Source organism: Otolemur garnettii, unplaced genomic scaffold, assembly GCF_000181295.1.
Source record: "Otolemur garnettii isolate 467f Iridium unplaced genomic scaffold, OtoGar3 scaffold00054, whole genome shotgun sequence".
Lineage (NCBI taxonomy): Eukaryota > Metazoa > Chordata > Mammalia > Primates > Galagidae > Otolemur > Otolemur garnettii.
The window spans coordinates 10,759,637-10,765,174 of record NW_003852449.1 but is presented as its reverse complement, the minus strand read 5'-3'; the positions used below and the strand labels follow the sequence as shown (position 1 = coordinate 10,765,174).

Below are 5,538 nucleotides of genomic sequence, written 5' to 3'. Positions count from 1 at the left end.
AAGTTACCCTTCCTACTCCAGGTTTTCCTCCGTCTCCCCTCCCCCTGCCTGCAACGCCCCCGCGCCTCCTCCGCCTGGGGGTTTCCCGGAGCTTTGCAGTTCCACTCCGCACGCCCCGGGTATAGGGTTCTGAACGCGTCGGGACAGGAGGCGCAAGTGCTGACGGCAGCTCCGCGGCCCCAACCCGGGCCTGTCTGACTCTCGGGGTCTAGTCTGACTCTCGGGGTCTGGGCGGCGCGGCCGCTCCCGTCACTGCGGCGAGGGCTGGGCTCACGGCCGCGCGCCCGCCGCCGCCACCGCCGCCTGATGCTGCAGAGCCGGGCGCCGTTCCTCGGGGCCAGGCGGCTGCCGGTGCCAGCACGCGCCGCCGTGGGGAGCCCGGCTCTGGGGCCCGCCCGAGACGCTGCCACAGCCCGGGACCTCGGTTGCCTGCCTAACGCCTGAACTGCCGACTCGCCCGGGCGCCGGCGGCGGGCGGGGCGCTGTGCAGCGGCGCGCAGGGAGGCGGTGAGCGCGTGCAGAGCTGCCGGAGCCGAGGACTGGATGTGGGTGTGCGTGTGTGTGCCCGGGCGCGCGTGTGTTTGTGCGTGTTTCTCCTCTTTCTCGTGAGGATGGGAATGGTTTCACAGCTGGCTGCTCCCTTAGGATTCTTGACTTTGGGGAGCTCTGGACTGTGAGGACAGCCCACCCACATAATCCATTTTGCAAGCTTGGTTGTATCAGGGGAAAAAGCGCAACTAGACGGGGGTGGGGCAGACGGAGGAAACCTGGAAATACACACACTCTCCAGCCAGAGGAAGAATTGAAAGACTTGAAAAGACTTTGGTAACCTCCTGCTGGCCCTTCCCTTTTCCGGAAAGATCCTGGATACCTTTTCAAGTCATCTTGGCATCCCTCTGGTGTTTTTGTAAGCCGCTTTCCAGCTAGCTGCGTGTGTGCGCGCGCGTGTGTGTACGCGCGCGTCTATCTGATGCATTTGACTGTCTTTTATCCACTGCCCAGAAGCAAACGTGTTAACTCGGCGATGTCCCTCCGTGCCCGGGTTCTCGAAGAGCGCGGAGGACGCCCAGACCTATTTTCCTGGCTGGATTTGGAAGGGCTGTTGGGCTGTGGACCCAGGTGTGTGGATCGCTTTACCCAGAGGCTTGGAAAACACCGATATTAACCTGCTTCCAGGTACATGGCAAGGTCAAGAGCGGGTCTTGCAGCTTTATCGTTTCTGCGCATCTAGACCCTCCTGTCTTGGCCAGAAAGATATTTACGTTTCAGTCCCCAGCATTTGAAGCCAAAAGTTCAGCTCTTCTAGCTGGTTTGCGATACAAACAAGGTAATGAGGATTGCTTTTCAAACTGCTTAACAAAATCCCCGACTTTCTCAGCTCTTTTCCGGCTTCCTCCTCCCCACCAAAATGTCAACAGCTCTTGAATTACGTGGATTCAGGTTGGAGGAGAACTTGAAGGAAACGTGATTGACCGGCTATGAGAGAAAGCTCTCTCTGCTGCCCGCGGTCTGGTGGACTTCAAAGCCAGCCGTGAGAAGAAACTGTTCCCTCCCCGTGCGGAGCTGGGTGTGCGTGTGCAAGTGTGAGTACAAGTGCGCGCGCGCCCGGGTGCGAGTGTGCGTGTGAGTGTGCGTGTCTCTGAGTGTGCGTGCGTGGCCGCCCTGCCTCTGCCCGCTCCCGGGCCCCGAGACGCGGGTTTCATGGGGCGATCGCCACGGATCCCCCACCCAGCGCGACCTGCGGGCAGCGGCGGCAGTGGCAGGAGCCGCCTCTCCGACTCCCTAGGATGCGGGTGCTGAGCTATGGCAAAGGGCAGAGAAGTGACGAAGGAGCCCCGAGTACGACCGTGACAGCCACCTGGAGCCACCTTGCCGGGATTGTACCTGCGGGCAGAAAGTCTTCCTACGACCGTCTTTTCCCCTAGAGACACAGGTAACAGGCAGACGACTGCTCGCCTCACCCGGTTTTCTCTTATCTGTTCTAGGTCTTATCTGCATTGCAGGCTACTTTACTTATTAATGTTTTCAAAATCATTAGGAAGGGCTGGGTATCCATGGGCGCCTGCTCGCTGATGCTGTAATACCATTTCTAGTAGGTGGAGGATAAATTTATACCTGAGCACTTAACCCAGTAGTGAAAGCTGAGGGAATAGGGATCTGCTCCACCCCAAGGATTTTTTTTAAGAGCTAGGCGTGTTTAACCTGTCTGAAGATGCCCAGAGATTAACATTTCCTGCTTCCTTCAGGCTGTGGTTGCCATGGACCATTTGGTATCCAGCCCTCTCCAGATTGTGCGGTGAGAGGGGTGTTTGGATCCACCCATCATTTCAGCCAAGGATGATTTTGACCCCTCTCTACTTGTGGTGCCAGGCTGTTTTCTTTTCTGTTGTTGTTGTGGACAAGCTTGCCAGATCCTTTTACTAGTTGTAAATTACGCATCTGGAGACTTTGACCCCAAATGGAGTTTTCTTGGGATTTTTTTCGCATGGCAAGGAATTCTTTGTCAGGGATGTATGTGTTGAGATACGGCGTTTCACTGCAAGGGTTTCCTTTTATGTAGAAAAATAAATCCGTGAAAAAAGTCCTTTCTGTATCTGGGAGATGGACGCTAAAACCTTCACCACCACCCAGCCCCATCCGGGCGGGCTGTGTTGTCTCCACTGCGGAGGAGAGCCTGTTTGTGCGGTTTTGTTTTGTTTTTTGGGTTTTAGTCTCTGTGTAATAGGTATTTTTTGAAAATTCTTTTTAGTGCTTTGATTTACAAAAAGCAGGTTGGACTGTGATTGCCTCATTAACACGCCGGGTCTGATATGCTAAGATGGAGATTCCCCTGGGCGGTGAGACAGAACACGTTTAGTTAACTTCCAGAGCCCCTTCCCCTGCCGTCCCCTCGCACATCATTTCTTTCATTTCCTTTCCCGTCACCTCCGCATCCACTCCTTCAGGAAATTTCACTCTCTCTCAGAAGGCGTTAGGATTAACAAGATAAAGCACTTCCAAAGTAGTCTCATCAATGTTTTATTCCACAGTGAAGACAGGCTGAATAATTCAGCTAAGAGGGCTCGTTCGTCTCCCGCCCCCGAGCTGCCTGCTGGCTGCCTTGGGCGGAGGGTTTGGCCCCGGCCAGCGCCGCGCGTCCTGCCCCTGGAGGCGGTGGCTGAGGCTGCCGGCGGGGCGCGCGGGGGTTGGGTTGCCTCTTTGCTGAAGCCCCTTTGGAAGGGTAGGGGCGCTGCTTGATTTTTCTCCACTCCCTGCGGTTCTGTAGGTATCCTTATGATGGCATCTGCACACTTGGAGCTGGCCGATGAGCTGCTCTCCTTGTGCCTGCGAGCTGACGTCCCCAACACCTCCTCTGAGTCTGGTCTTGGCTGCTGCTGCAGCCTTCGCAGGCTGGTGGTGCTACAAGGCCGTGTAAGCAGCCGGCTTTGGGGGCTGGGTTCTGCCACTGCAGCTGCCAGGCTGGCTCTGACAATTTCTCAGGGCGGGGTAGGAGAGCTCAGCGGGTCCCCTGGTGTTTTGGGGCCGGCGGAGGTGGCCGCCGGGGATGAGAAGAGGAAGAAGGGGAGAGGCGTGTGGAGGGCGGTCATGTCCCGCCTGCACCTGCAGAATCCGCTCCCCGCCATGAATATTCAAGAACACGGACCATAAGCTGGCTACAAAAATGCATCCGTTTTGAAATTCTGCGTGATGTTTCAGGATTGACAACCTGAAGCTGAGGATGTGTTTCCTGGATTCCCATTTCTTCTTCTTCTTCTCCCCTTTTGCTTTCCTGAGTTTGATGGAGTCATTTACACCCTTTTGCCTCCAGCTGAAACATGCTGTGAAGTCGACTAAGCTCCTTCCCCCACCTCATGCCCAATAAACTTGCAGGAGGAGGAGATGAGGGCCACCCTTCACACACCTTAGCCTTGTGAAGACTCCGCGGACAACTACACTTTAGCCGGAAAGCAGACCCTCCACGCTCTGCCCCTGAAGACTTAGCAAAAAAGGGGGGCATTCCCTGGATTAAAAAATAAATAAATAAACCTTTAAAAACATGAGACTCTGGGAGAAATGAAGAAAGGGTTTTCCTTTTATCACATTTTTGAAAATATCTTTTAATAAATGTATTTGTAATTCACCTAACACTCAAACGCTCCTAGACAGACAGTTGTGTGTTCTGAATCTTTGACAAGGGTACCCCTTTGCCCCTGAAATAACCCCAGAATATTATTACAATAGAGGTGGTATGTTCATAATATCTATTACCAAATGAGTCCTACCTGCCTAGAGTGTGCCCAGGGAAGAAAGAATGCGGGCATTATAGGTACTTGGGAAATAAGGTATTTCCTCCTCCTCTCTGTCTCATTTCACTTTTTTCTGGCCTTTTCCCACTAACAATTCAAGCAGAGTAGGTCTTGCGTTTGCACCCTCATCCTCAGAGAAGGCAAAACAAATGCATTAGAATGGATGATGAATGCTTAGAAGCCTAAACATAGACAATGGGGTGATTCGTGCTTAAAAATGCCATTCATGGATGTAGATCTGAGTTAGGTTATATGTCATAATTCCTAGCACAGGGGTTCATGTATAGAAGTTCCAGCAAAGAGTGAAGATCTCTGCCACCCTGGATCTTCTCCCTGTTCTGGAGGGATGGAGCGAGTACAAGTCAGTTTGGAGACACCAGTCTACTGTGCTTGTTAAGCATTGTCCTGAGAGCTGGCCTGGCTTACTGGCCTGGTTCACTGGCCTGGCTCACTGGTCTGTCTCACTGATGAGTTAAGACTATTAGATACTCATAAAAAGTTTCCCAGCAAAATCCATTTCCTTGGTAAGCACTCTTTTAAGTCATTATTAGTAGAGGTGGAACAATAGGACGTCTGTGGAAGCAGACATGAGCAGAGAGGTGCAAAGACATTATCACTTGATTTTTGTTCCTTGAGCCATTGTTGTAGTCATCTTTTCCTGTTTCTCTTTTTAAGAGGAGAATGACCTTGAGCAACACGAGTGTGTGTTTGGTTGTTCACACACCTCTTTCTTTTCCTCCAACATGGAATGTGTGTATGCACAAACTCATCCACACATTTCCTGTTTGAGATGGGAGATTCCTGTGCTTGCTTGTTTGGGAGGAATTCATCAATCCATCTCTGATTGATACCAGCCAAAGGTGATTTCTTTCCTTTTTCTCAAGAGGGGATAGCAAGAATTGTAGTAGATTTTCCCACCCTGAGTCCCTCTTCTTGTATTTTTGTGTCTTGTCATTACACAGATCCTGGGTGCTGACTGCATGTCCGGTTACAGTGTTGGTGTTTAAATGATCATCACATGCTACATCCTCTTTTCATCGTTTCGCAAATGACCATCATTTTCCTTTGTCCCCTTAAGCCAGCTTCTTCTTGCTGCTTGAAGCACTTTTGGTTTGGTAGTTTTGCTGAGTTTTCTTGCTGGTAAAATTGGGATCTCACTTTCTGCTGATACCATTGCTGTTGTTATGTGGTGGGGATGCAGATATCAAAAAGTGCTCCTGTCTCTACATAGATGCCACACAATAACTAATCA

At 51.9% G+C, this 5,538-nt stretch overlaps 1 protein-coding gene across 3 annotated transcripts in view; it reads left to right on the top strand.

Moving 5' to 3' along the window:
• The first annotated feature begins 272 nt into the window (after positions 1 to 272).
• Positions 273 to 5,538, top strand: part of LRFN5 (leucine rich repeat and fibronectin type III domain containing 5) — a 215,266-nt gene continuing 210,000 nt past the window's right edge. For all 3 annotated transcript variants that reach the window (XR_002773978.1, XM_023514494.1, XM_003792180.3), the window contains exon 1: positions 273 to 1,933. The gene's annotated coding sequence lies outside the window, so the exon portion shown is untranslated. The remainder of the gene's footprint in view (positions 1,934 to 5,538) is intronic.